Source organism: Macrotis lagotis, chromosome 1, assembly GCF_037893015.1.
Source record: "Macrotis lagotis isolate mMagLag1 chromosome 1, bilby.v1.9.chrom.fasta, whole genome shotgun sequence".
In the NCBI taxonomy this organism is placed as follows: domain Eukaryota; kingdom Metazoa; phylum Chordata; class Mammalia; order Peramelemorphia; family Peramelidae; genus Macrotis; species Macrotis lagotis.
In genome coordinates, this window is record NC_133658.1 from 492,890,102 (window position 1) to 492,904,739 (window position 14,638).

A 14,638-nucleotide genomic window follows, 5' to 3' on the forward strand; every position below is an offset into this window, starting at 1 on the left:
GCTGAGTAGAGATATCACTACATGGTCTGAAATATAGTTTAGTGACTATTGGGGCATAGGACCAAATAGTTCTCCAGACTAAATCAGAACCCCACCAACAGAGTATTAATGTGTCTATTTTCCTGCAACTTCTGCAATATTTGTCATGTTTCTTTTTTTAAACTTTGCCAATCTGTTGACTGTGAGTTGTAAATTCAATGTTGCTTTAACTTATATTTTTCTATCATTTGATTTAGAGCATTTTAATGATTATTAATATATTATGTCTCCTTCAGAATACTGCCTGTTGTCATCCTATAACTGTAATTTATCAGTTATAGAATGGTTCTCATGCTTGTGAATTGGAATCAGCTCATTACATATTTTGGAATATGTAATACCTTGGAAAATCTTTATTATAGAACCTTTCTTTAAAGATTTTTCCCTAATTACCTACTTTCCTTCTATTTTAGTTGCATTTGTTTTGTTTGCATAAAACCTTTTTAATTTTAAGTAACCAAAACTATTTTATCTTCATTATCCTTTTTTTGGTTTATTTTGTTTTATATTCCTTTATAATAATAATAATAATATTTGTCTTTCGTTTTTGAAGAAGATTGTGACATTAGGAGGTGATACTATGACAAGCATCTGAATTGGATTTGAATAAGGGGATATTGTGCCAAATCCCCAGCCTCACTTTCTCTTCCAGAGCCATCTGGGTCTAGTGACCAGTTATGAATCAGGACAACTGGAAATGGCCCTGGATGTGAGGCAATCAGGTTTTAGTGACTTGTCTATGTGAATCTATGTGAATAATCAAGAATCTGAGGCTGGATTCTAACTCTTGTCCTTCTGAATCTAAGACCAGTGCTTCTTCCATTGCATCACCTAACTGCCCCTTATAGCCCTTTATTTTTATATTATGTATCCTCATTAGAATGTGATGTGAGATTTTGAATTTATTTCAGTTTTCCTGGTAGTTTTTGTCATATAGTTGTTCTTACCCAAATATCTGGGATCTTTGCATTAATAAAGCATCAAGCTACTGTATTAATTTACTTCTGTATGTTGTAGACCTAATTTGTTTCACTAATCCTCATTATTTCTTGACCAGTATCAAATCATTTTAATGATTTCTGAAATTAAATGTAGTTTGAGATCTGGTACTTCAATATGTTTTCCTTGATATCCATCCTGATTTTTGTTCCTCAGATTAATTTTTTTTGTTTTCTAGCTTTATAAAGTAATCTTTAGTATTTTGATTAATATGGCACTTAATAAATTAATTTATGTATTATCATTTGTATTATATTGACTTTACCCATGAGTAATATTTCTTTAGTCATTTAAGTCTGTTTTTATTTCTGTAAAGGGTATTGTATTTAATTGTATACAGATAGTTGCAATGTGAGTCATAGTGTAGATATTTGCCTCTTTGTAACATTCTATAGTTAATTCAAATGAATTTTTCTATCTCCTCTTGCTAAGTTTTATTAATAATATACAGAAATACTGAAGATTTAGTGCATTTATTTCATATCTTATTACTTTGCTGAAGCTATTGCTTCAATTAATTGGCCAGAATAATCCAAATAAACCAACAATCAAATGAAAAAGGAGTATTTTTTTCCTCTTTGCCCAAGCATATTCCTTCACTTTCTCTTTATTGACTTATTTCTAACAATTACATCAAATAGTGATGATAATGAATATCCTTACTTCATCCTTGACCTTAATGTGAAAGGTCACTAGCTTAACCCCATTATGTATAATATTGACTCTTGGTTTTTGGCAGACTCTACTTGCTGTGAAAAGGTTGGATGCAATACATGTATGTGCATGTTTTAAAAGAAAATGGCTGTTTATTTTGTCAAAATTTTTTTCCTGTATCTGTTGGTACAACCATGATTTTTTTTGTCTTATTAATATAATCTATTTGATGATAGTTTTCCTAATATCAAATCAATCCCACAATCCTATTATTAATCCAATCCGGTCAAAGATTATAATTTTTTGATGTTACTGTTACCTCTTCACTAATCATGTTAATTAAGCAATTTGATCTATAGTTTTCTTTTTCTGTTTTGACTTTCCCTGGTTTAGGTATTTGTATTATAGGAGGATTTTGATAGGATTCCTTTCTCCTATTTTGGCAAACTTTTTTACAGCATTGGAATTCATTTTTCTTTCAGTGTTTGATAGAATTCATTTATAAATCCATCTATTTCTTGAGGATTTTTCTTTCCTTTGGGAATTTATTTGTGGCTAGTTAAGTTATTTTTTTATGAGATTGACTTATTTAAATTATATGTTAACTTTGGCATTTTCTATTTTCATAACTATTCATTTCATTTAAGTTGTAGGGTTTGGGGGGAGGAGTTTGTTGGGTAAAATACATTTTATTTATTTCCTTTATTCTCCATTCTCAGTTTTTAGACTTCAAAAGATTTAGCTATTGAAACTTTTTTTTTAGGTTTTTGCAAGGCATACAGGGTTAAGTGGCTTGCCCAAGGCCACACAGCTAGGCAATTATTTCATCTAATGACTGAATTAAAATATTACTGAAATAATGAACCGCATCCACATCGCCTTTCATTCAATAAATGAAAACAGAAGGGATAATGATGCTTCAATTAATTAGAAAGGCAGATCCCAAAAAAGGCAAATAAGTACCAAAATTAGTTTCATCCAAAGGCAACAACTACTTGGCATGTAGTAGACAATGTTTATTGATTGATTGGTTGTTTGAAATGTAATTTCTTGGGACACTTGATATCTAGATACTCCTGACTTTTAGAGGTCTGCTGCTTCACATTGGCATAGGAGTGTCACATTGTATAGATTTTCCAGAAAAATATATTTTCCAGATAATAATCCTCAAGAAATATGAATCCAAATCTCTGATTAGGTAGTACTGTTTGACCAATGAACAATAACGGGACTACTATTCAGCTCTTCTATGTTTGAGAGTTATGAGCTTTTCTCTGATTTTGGGGAACCCAAATTCTTTGCTTCTATATTTATGGACTCAGTGTAACTAAGATTGTAAATAAAAAGGCCCATGGTAAAACTGACATCATATAATGACTGAGGTGTCAAGTAAAGTAAAATGTACTGTAGGCAAAACTTAGAATTTTAGATATTAACATTTCAGGAATGTTTTTCCTGGAAGAAAAAAGGGACAGAAATTAAAAACAAATATATATATAGCATTGGGGTGGGATTGTTTAGGTTTTCAGTTTTTTAAATTTTAGAACTAATTTTTATCTTCTTAAATAAATTTATTTTTATTTGTAAATACTAATTATTAAGTCAATAAAAACCAATATATAATGTATATCTATTAAAAAGATCATATTTGCTTATTTAATCACACTAAATTATTAATTTTGTGGTGCATAAGTCTTTATACAAAGGTATACTACTTTTTATTTTGGCATTATTTAGTGTTTCCTGATAAAAAAAAATTCTAAAAAATGTTGAACTGCTGAATTTACCTTTCTTTTAGAATAAATATTTATGTCAGTATTGTAATAAACATTTTGCTAGTGAGAGATTTCTGTGGGATCATGTTAGAATGCATAGTAAGTCAAACCTTTTAATTCTTCCTACAAAATTGTTTTATTCCTAGTCATTTTTTAAATTTTAATATTTTTAATTAACAAAGATCTATTCTCTTTGCTTCTCAGCTCTCTTATTGAAAAAGGAAAACTCTTGTAACTAGTATGCATAATTAAACAAAAGAAATTTCTGCTCTGTCCAAAAAATTATGCATTTTGTACCCTCAATCCCATCAGGTTTTAAATCTATATAAGTATACACCATTTTATAAAATAAATGTACCTTTTAAAAAGGGTGAAAAGGGGCAGCTAGGTGGCACAGTGGATAGAGCACCGGCCCTTGGGCAAGCCACTTAACCCCATTGCCTTGCAAAAACCTAAAAAAATAAAAAAAATAAAAAAATAAAAAGGGTGAAAATTAACCATATTTTAAATGGGTTGTGATAAATGATTAGTTAGAAGAAACCCATACTACAGTCATTTCAAAAGTGAAATATATTCATTGATGCAAATTTGGACTTTTATATATTGATTTTTTTAAAGTGAAGTTTTGGAAAGTATAAATACATTTTTAAAAGAAGTTGGAAATTATTTAGATATAATGAAGATATCTCAATAACTTGAGATATTGAAGATAATTTATGTTTTTTGTTATTCTGTTTTCATATCATTGTCATTCCTAACATTTTGCTTTCTTCTACTTTAGTCATTCTTTGTGAAAAAATAAAAAACAAAGAAAAAATTTTTATTTTGAATATTAGAAATTATACTACTTAAAACAATAGAAATATAGGAATAGTTTACTAGGAGGTCTTTTTAAAAGTAAAAAATTTGAAAAAGCAAAATTTTATTGTCTTAAATTTTATATCCACTTATTTTTAGTCAGTCATCTTAACTATCCACTTTGTGATGTGGTATGTACAAATTTTTCATCCCTGAAAACACATCAGATTTTGACACTGTGATGAATGTCCTTTTCTTTGTGATTTCTGTGATAGCAGGTAATAATCAAGGACAGAAAAGCTAAATAAACTATTAGAAATAATTTAGTTTTTCATGGGGGTGATGATCAACCTTAATGGACTTGTTCATTCCATCAATGCAACAATCAGGCATAATTTTGGGATATCTGCGATGGAGTATACCATCTGTATCCAAAGAAAGAATTGTGGAATTTGAACAAATACCAAAGACTATTTACCTCTAATTTTTAAAAAAAAATCATCAACTTATGTAATTTTGCTATCTCTTATACTTTAGTTTTTTTCCCTTAAGGATATGATTTCTCCCTCATCACATTCAACTTAGATCAACATATATCATGGAAACAATGTAAAGACAAACTAACAGAGAAAAGATTGTAAAATACAAGATAAATATTTTTTTTAAAAAGAAGTAATTTAGTTTTGGTCATGAAGCATTTGATTTTGTTCTTTTTTAAAACTTTATTTTGAGAGTACAAATAATATATGGTTATACCTTCCATATCAAATAGGTTAGGGGCATGGAGTCCTTGAAATTTGAAAAATCGTCATAAATTTTTTGACCCTTCCTTTGAACCAGAAAAGAATTCAGAATTTTTTATTTTTCTTTTATGAGATACAGCACCTAATTGTACAAGTTAGGTTAAGTATTTGGTCATAGGCTCCATGTCATCTATTGACCTTTTCTGTCCAGTCTGCTTTTGCAAAACTCCCCCTAAAATTTCCATTTAATTTCTTATTCCAACCCATGACATAATGAAACTAGGATGAGAAAAGTTATGATGTGAAATAGATAACAGTGTGTGTATATATATATATATAATATGTATGCATGTTTATGCATATGTACATTCATATGTGTGTATATGTATGTAAATTTGTATAAATACACATTTAAAATATTTGATACTCTACATATAGTTATAATTTTTAAATGTCTTGAAAATATAAATGAATAAGTTTTATGTAAAAGAATCAGTGAAAAAAATATAAATCTTTTTAACACAGAACTGACCCTCCAGTCCAAAAGGCAACACATATCCTATATTTTATTAAATCATTGTTTTCATCTATATACCTACCTTTTATTGGAATATATTCCTGTCAGGGACATGGGTTGCAATATTCTACTCTCAAATGCTCTCCTATTTTGGTGAGGCTTTCATTGAATTTCATCTGGATATGGCTAATTCTAGGACATAGCTTATTTCCACAAAAGGTAAAAAACCTTTATTTAAGAAGGTGTAGGAAGTTTGGATGTGGTCTTAGAGACAAAGTAGTAGCAAGTTATTCTTCTTTTTGCATGTTATGAATCATCATAGTCATTCACTTCTCTAAAGTATACCAAACTTTTTTACAAATAGTAGGTAGAAAGAAAGCAACATATTCAGAAACAATTGATAAAGTAAATATTTCCATATATCTAAAAGTCATGGATATACCAAATGTATTATGTAATTGAGTCATTTTCTTACAAATTAACATTGGATTTTCTACTAGTCATTGCAATAATATTCTCAGTCTACTTAAGCATTAAATTATAAAATAATAATCCTTTTTTAAAAACTGCAAATTAGCTAATTCTATCTTAATTCTCAGCTTTTAAAAAAATTTTTAATTTTACAATTTTTCCCCTAATCTTGCTTCCCTCCCCCCCACCCCCCACAGAAGGCAGTCTGATAGTCTTCACATTCAATTTTGATCAATGTATAGCATCAACATGATGTATTGAGAAAGAAATCATATCCTTAAGGAAAAAATAAAATATGAGATAGCAAAATTACATAAGAAGATAACTTTTTAAAAAAAAATAAAGGCAATAGTTTTTGGTTTTTGTTCAAATTTCACAATTCTTTCTTTGGATACAGATGGTATTCTCCATCACAAATATTCTAAAATTAAGCCTGATTCTTGCACTGATGGAATGAGCAAGTCCATTAAGATTGATCATCACCCCCATGTTGCAGTTAGGGTGTACAATGTTTTTCTGGCTCTGCTCATCTCACTCAGCATCAGTTCATGCAAATTTTTTCAGGTTTCTCTGAATTCCATCCCTCCTGGTTTCTAATAGAACAATAATGTTCCATAGTGTACATATACCACAGTTTGTTCAGCCATTCCCCAGTTGAAGTACATTCACTTAATTTCCAGTTTTTGCCACCACAAACAGGACTGCTGTGAATATTTTTGTACAAGTGATGTTTTTACCCTTTTTCATCATGTCTTCAGGGTATAGACCCAGTAGTGGTATTGCTGTATATGCACATTTTTAATTGCCCTTTGGGCATATTATCAGCTTTAAGAATCCATATGATCTACATAAACACATTGAAACACACAATAATTCATCTGCCTATTGTTGTGATGTGAATGAGTGTGATTTCCCTTCTGTACCTTACAAACATTTAGGCAGCATTACAAAAGAGTGAATGAAGTAACTAAAAGCAAAATCTTTGTTGTTTTTTTTTAACTGAATTAATCTTTGACATTTTGTATCTCAATTTTTATATATATGCCTATGACAAAGGAAAAAAAATTTCAGAAAATGATTGGTTGGTTGGTTGGTTCTTCTCCTTTGTTATTGAAGACCAAAATGACATCACTTTGAGACAAATTACAGTGTGTCTGATTGTGGCTGATCAAACCAATACAATCTCTGTATGATCAACCACAAGTCTGACACAAATAGTCCATGAGAACACCTGACATGTTTCCTTTGAGCCACCTCAATTCTACCTTCCTCATAGAGTGCAGCACCTTCAATGATGAAGGCATGCCATGCTGGGTGGTCCTGTGCCAGTGTCTCCTATGCTGTATAATCAATTCTAAAGGTCTTTAATGAGTCCTTCAGGGTGGCCTGTATAACTTTTTCTGACCCCCTTATGAGCACTTACTGTAAGTGAGTTCTCCATAAATAGTCTTTTTGGCAGACATATGCCTGGCATTCTAACAATGTGTCCAGTCCAACAACATGTTGACTACGACTTCAGTAAGCTGGCCTTCATTTGCCAGTCTTGTTTCACTCACAGCTGCTATTTCAATCTGATACCTGTTGAATTCTCTTGGAACAAGAGCTATCGTTCAGGTCTATTGGATCTTGTGTTATCTATGAGTGTGCACATATTCTATGCACTGATGATGAGTGGAGTCTTTGAATTTTTGTAGGTTTTTTGGTGTCTTGATCTCATTGTGGGATTTCCTGCCTGCCACAGTAATCAGACCAAGATTGGGCAAACAGACAATTTTTAGGGCAACTTTTCTAGCCCCTTCTTTGCATCAGGAAATGAGCAGTGCAATCCTTAAAAGGGCTGCTCAGTCACCCAGGGAGTTGCCGAATCCCACAGCCTCTTTCAGTGAGGAAACAACCCTATGGCCTGGGCTGCCCATGTGCAGGTTGTGACTACAGTTCCCAGTGTATCCACACCTGCTGCTTTGTCACTTGCCTGTCACCACAGGACTTTGAGGAATGGTAAAGAAGTATGGGGGATGTCTTTTTGTTAATATGTAAATTGGATTTAAGTGAGGTAGAGCTGCACAATGTCATCTGCCTCACTATCTCCTCCAAAGTCATCATGATCCAGCATAGCGTGACAGAATCAAGACAACAGGTGATGGCCCTAGATGCAGTAGATGACTTTGGCATCTTCGATGTCTAACCAAGCTCTAAGTACTCCACAGCACCTGTTTCAGCTGACATTGGAATGAAGTATTCTCCTTCACCCATTCCCACCAGAGGAAGATTTCACATGCTTGGTGTAGAGATCCCCCACTACTCACCAATGCGTTTGAGACTCCCTTGGTTACCCTCAACTTGGTTTAGCCCTGTTGTAGGTGTGTTCAAAGAAGAATAGTACCTTGATGTGAGGGCTTCCAAGCCCTCTTCAGGGCTGCTTTCCACCTTTGATGTCCACCTGAGCCACCTTTCTAAGGTAGTTCCAAGAAGCTGTAGCATGAGGTCACACCCCAGTAAAAAAAAAAATTTCAGAAAATACTTTCCCTATTTAGTATTAAAAACCACAAACTTGTCAACTGTTTTACACATTTTCTTGCTATGAGGTCAGCAAGAAGAATCAGCCAATCATGGTGGATAGTAACAGAGACCTGAGTTCAAATCTTACCTCTAACAAAGACCAACTATTCTGTGCAAATCACTTATCCTCTCAGTGAACCAGGCAAATTTTGTGACTGACTAAATCAAAAGACAAGTGCTGGATGTGAACTCTTGTGTTATTTTAAAATTAGTATGTGTTAATGAATAAGTGGGAAAAAAGAAACATTCTACTTAAGAGGAACATACACCCAAAATTGATTACATTGTAAAGAATAAGCATTCTTAACAATAAGGTTTCCCAATTATAAACCTACTTTTAAAAAGTCTTATTTTCTCTAATTTTGTTACAATTTCTTCATTTGCAGAATAATGGTACCATAAAGTTCAAATTCCTTATCTGTCAGAAGTGTTTTTTCTGGTATTACACATTGACTTTATACCTCCAGAAGATGCATTAGCTCAGTTGCTGTTCTCACTTCAGGTATTCATTTTGAGTTTTTCCATAAGCTTATTCTGTTTTTGAAATAAATTTAATATCTTTTTTCTATAACTTATCCCAAAATATTGCTTTCCTCCCTTCATTAAAAAACAGGGAAAAATTTTCCATAAAACTAGACAACATAAAAAAAATCTAATATATTCAATGCTTCATACCCATAATCTTCCACCTCTGCATGGAAGGAAGAGGAAGTACCTTCTCATATCTCGTCTGGTACAGAATTATTTATTAGAATTCAACAGAATCCAGCTTTGCTTGTTCTGCTGTTCCTTTCTATTTATTTTGCTTTAGTCATTAGATTGTTTTCCTGGTTCTACTTTATTTGTTCTATATCAGTTCATATGGCTTCCCATGCAACTATCTTATTTTTCTTACCTCACAATAATATTCCATTGCATTCATGTACTAAAATTTGTTCAGTGAGCTCCCAATCAAGGGGCATTAATTTTATTTTTAGTTCATTTTTATTATTAAAAATGCTGCTATTATTATTTTAGTGCATATGAGGCCTTTATTTTTGTCATTAACTTCCTTAGTGGATATGAATAACAATGACATTCAGTTTATTCTTTTCTTTTGAAGTGGGAATTCTACCAGAGATTCAACTTGTAAAGTGTTTTGAAGAACTCATAGAAAGTAATTATTATTCTTTAGAGTTAATTTGATTAGACATCATTTCCCATACAAATTCAATATATGAAGAGTATTTCTTTAGACTCATATCCATATAGCTATATATAACTATATACATCTATAATTCTATATAGATCTAGATACAGGAAACATCTAACAATTGCAGGACTATATTAGGGAAGAATACCTAATTATTAAGTTCTAATTTTTGTTGACTCTTTCGTTCTTAAGGCTGATTATACCTAACATCATAGATCTAGATCTAGAAGAGGCATTGGAGATTATGTAATCCAACCACCTCAACTGAGCAAACAGAATTTCTCAAAGTCATGCTTGTAGTAAGTAGTAGAGCCAGGATTTAAACTAAGGTCATGGGCGGCAGCTAGGTGGCGCAGTGGATAAAGCACCGGCTCTGGAGTCAGGAGTACCTGGGTTCAAATCCGGTGTTAGACACTTAATAATGACCTAGCTGTGTGGCCTTGGGCAATCCACTTAACCCCATTGCCTAGCAAAAACCTAAAAAAAAACAACCCCCCCAAAAAAATATAAACTAAGGTCATGTGGTTCCAATTTCAGGACTTTACAGCACCTTGTTGTTAAAAATGGTTTCCACTACAAATGTAAATTCATGTTGAAGTGTATTATTGACATAACAGTGGTCAGTTATTATAATAGAGGAGAAGACTAACAATTGCTGCTTATTTACTTTTTTATTTTTAAAATGAATTTGTTGCAATAATACCTTTGACCTTGATTATTTAGCTAACAGTGTCTGGTTCTCAGTTGTACAATACAGAAGTGTTAAAATTCACATATACTCAGGGGAATTCCAACATTTGAAATGCCATTTACTAAATTAATAAATACATATTGTGCATTTATTATGAGAAAAGACAATAAGATAGACTTTCTTGTTTTATTCTTATTTGGGGAATAAAATCAAAACGATTCATGAATTTACTTGTTTCCTTCCTTATGGATATTGACTCTATATCTCATCTCTTTAATTTAGATCATAATAAAGACATATATATATATATATATATATATGTATTTTTATTGGTTTATTTGTATTTTCTTATATTCTGATAGATCCAAAGAAGATGAAAATGGACTTTGAATACAGATAATTTTAAAACTGTCATGAAATTAAATTATGATTTTGTTTGCAGGAAATCTCCTCAAAAGACTTTTGGGGAGCCAAAATTGTACTAGGAATAATAGCAATGCTTCTTACAAAGGATTGTCCACAGGATTTCATGCTTCACAGTTTTGGCAACAATCTAGATCTCCAGTAGAAAAATCCATGTCAGAAATGGATACTTCTTTAAGTCTTTATATTATGAACTTCAAAATGTTCCATTCTCATTTGAAAATCCTCCAAATGAATTTAATGAAACTATGGCATTGAATGCAATGGTAAAAATGAAAAAAAAACACATCTTCATTGTTAAAAATGACCACATAGAAATATTAAAATGTTTCTTGAGTTTTAGAAAGGACTATTTAGTAATCATTTTGGATAACATTGGATGACTTTTGGATAACATTGGATAACTTTTTCATTAAAAAGAAGAAATTCTAAACTTAAAAAAAGGATGTATAGAGAAAAGTATTGAGAAGGGAGGGTTGGAAGTTTTCTTGGTCTATTCTCTAACTCCTTTATCTTTTTTTTCCCCATACTAACCTTATAAATTTGAAAATGGGCAGGTGCAGGTTGGGAAGGGAGTAAATGGGTTAGTAGAGATCTATATCAGTTAAAATATTTCAAAGATTGCAATTTATAAACTGCTTTTAATATTTTGTGTAAATGGAATCATATTCTTCCCACAAAAGTCTTTATGTCCCATCATAGTATGTAGTTAATCCAGGGTTACCGAAGATCATATCAGAGAATTATAAATTGTTAGGTTCTACCATATTTTTAAGGTTTTGAATATGATACGGTCATAGCAAAATAGAGTGTCTGCTAATTGAGGATCAACCAAGCTGAATATAGAGAGGTTCATCATCAGTCATGTTTCCATTAGGTGCCATTGACTATGTATAGTACAACAAAACTTATGTAGACTGGGTTCTTTTCCCTTTAAGGGATTAGTTAGGCTGTTATAGGGATCATAACTCTTTTGATTCCTAAAAGCCCAAGGTATAAAAAACTCCAGCCTATGGAGAGTTCATATCAGGGATTTTAGTGAAATTTCCTTTGCACTGTAAGAACAATTTTCTTACCTAGCATGACCAGTTGCTATGATAAATACTGAGGCTATCCATTTTCTCTGAATTACTTCAATCCTAGGAATTTTGTATACTTTTTAGTCTTTGTTTTTAGTAATTTAAAAAATAATTTTTTTTTTTAGGTTTTTGCAAGGCAATGAGGCCACATGGCTAGGTAATTATTAAGTGTCTGAGACCAGATTTGAACCCAGGTACTCCTGACTCCAGGGCTGGTGCTTTATCCACTGCGCCACCTAGCCGCCCCGTTTTTAGTAATTTTTATTGTATTTTATGACCCACAAATGTCTCTTTGCACAAGCCTGAATTTATGAACCAGAATATTTGGTTTGGTTGCTGGATGTTGTTTAATATGGCTTCAGGGTTACATTCTTTTTTTTTTTTTTAATTAAGATCAGATAAGGGACTCTAGCATCCTGTGAACAAAGTTTTGGTATGTGTTTATGTGGGGTCCAAAATTATCCACTCTATAATAAAGAAAAGAGAGACAGAACTCTGAGCCTATGATACATTACTGAAGGGTCCCTAGCCCCCCCCCATAATGAAGTGAATCTCAGATCTTCCTCATGATCTGAGGCACCCCTTTCCTCCAAGGCTTTAGTTTTATAATGATTGATAGTCTTATGATGCAGAGGCACAGAAAAATACAGAGTCTCATTGTTTGATCTCCCTACAGGAGAAAAACAAAATACAGCATCCCAGGGGTTGACAGGTGAACTGAATACAGACCTTAATAGACCTAGTTTGACCTTTCAGGAGGTCCTATTGAGTCAGCGAGTTCACCCATGGTCTGCCCTAATAAATAGATGTCAAAACATTTGGCTGATAGAAAGGCAGGCCACAGGCCAGCAAACAGGATCACTTATTGGTCAAATGCTTATGGCCATCTCCCCATGGGCAATAGATAGAAGGGCAACAAAAATAGCTGGGAGACTTTACATGTCATTGAATCACCTCTATTGTTTGGAATAAATTAGGGGTCTAATTGATCTATGACAGATACTATAGATATGTATACATACATGTCCCCTTTACCCCAAAATAATACTTAAGTCATAGGATCCTAAAATCCTGTTATCTGTGTGTGTTTGTGGATATATGTATATGTATGCCACTTGATATACATATATATACACACACACACACACACACACACACAAGAATTTTTGATAGTGGCAGAGTTCTGTTGGCTAAGAGAACTTTTATAGGGTTTTTGTGTGTATATATTTTATATATAAAATATGAATATGTGTAGGCATGTATATGTGTACATATATCTGTGTGTTGTGTATATTTATATGTATATATGTGTGTGTGTGAGAAATGTATGTGTATTGAGTTGTTTTTTTACTATTAAGGAATTCTATTGACTTAGAGATGCTGTGCAAATTTTATTCTTACAAATTCTGCAGAACCAATTAGAAGCCCCAGAAGTAGGTCTTTGTCCCTTTTCTGATGTCTAAAATGGGAAGTTTTGTGTATATTATACACAAATCTCTTTGTAATCAGTTTATTATTGGAATACAAGAGAGAGATTTTTTTTTCAAAGAATGAATTTGGCAGACTGAAGTTATTTCTCTTTCTTAAGACCTTATAACTAACTGGCTTGCTTCAGATGCAAAAGGTCCTACCTTTTGAGTATAGCCCATTTGAATCAGGCTTTGATTTTGTGATTTTTCAGTCACACATAGAATTAGGTTGTTTATTATCTAGTAAAGTTTAAGTAGGAGATTGGGTAAATAGCACTGTTGACACAAATAGTCACTCTACAAACAAAGTATGGAGCCTGCACCATGTTAGGTGGGTGGAGGCTTTCCCTTATAAGGAGCTTTGGGTCCAGCTTTTGACATGAGATAGATGAGATGGGGTTGTTGGTAAAATTGTTATCAGGCTATCCAAGTAAGTAAGGGTCCTTATGCCATGCTAAAATATGGAACTACTTTTTGGGAAACACAAACTTTGTATCCAGACTCGAAGGACTATTAGAATTAATCTCCCTATGTTGCAGATCAATGATCTGCTGGATCTTCTGAGGCTCAAACTGTTCTAACTTCAAGAACATGGGAGGAGGGGCAGCTAGGTGGCACAGTGGATAAGAGCATCAGCCCTGGAGTCAGAAGGACTTGAGTTCAAATGTGACCTCAGAGGCTTAATAATTACCTATATGTGACATTCAGCAAGTCACTGAATCCCATTACCTTGCCAAAAAAATACATGGGAGGACTCTAAAGGTCACATGCCTGAGTTACTATGTCTTACAATTTGGGGGAGAGAAGGGGAGGGAAGATGCCACCAGCTATATAATGAGCTGTGAGAAAATAACAGTCAAAATCTTTACAAGTTGGATATCTCACTTTACATGAAGCAAAGAACATTCTTGCTCAGTTGTAAGTAGATGACCCTTTGAGTCAGTTATAATGACAACCAGGAGGATCGTATTGTGAGTTCCTGAGAGTTGTTACCAGTTCAGTTGTTTACAATAGTCTATGCTGGTTATTGTAGGTAGGGCTAAGTGGAAGCCTAAACCATCTCATACAGTTTCTAGGTTACATGGGCACAAGTAAAAGATATTATATAAAAATAAAACTACCCATAAAAAATTTTATCAACCTGCCATTCACTATTTTCTCAGATACCAGGCAATATAAAAATTGCTTCAATTAGTTTATAGCAATATATAATAATTCAGTCTTTAGAG

General features: G+C 32.6%; 1 pseudogene; it reads left to right on the forward strand.

Annotated features, from left to right (window-relative positions):
- LOC141507343 (histone H4 transcription factor-like) overlaps nt 1–12,138 on the forward strand; it is a 30,585-nt pseudogene extending 18,447 nt beyond the window's left edge.
- The last annotated feature ends 2,500 nt before the right edge of the window (nt 12,139–14,638 follow it).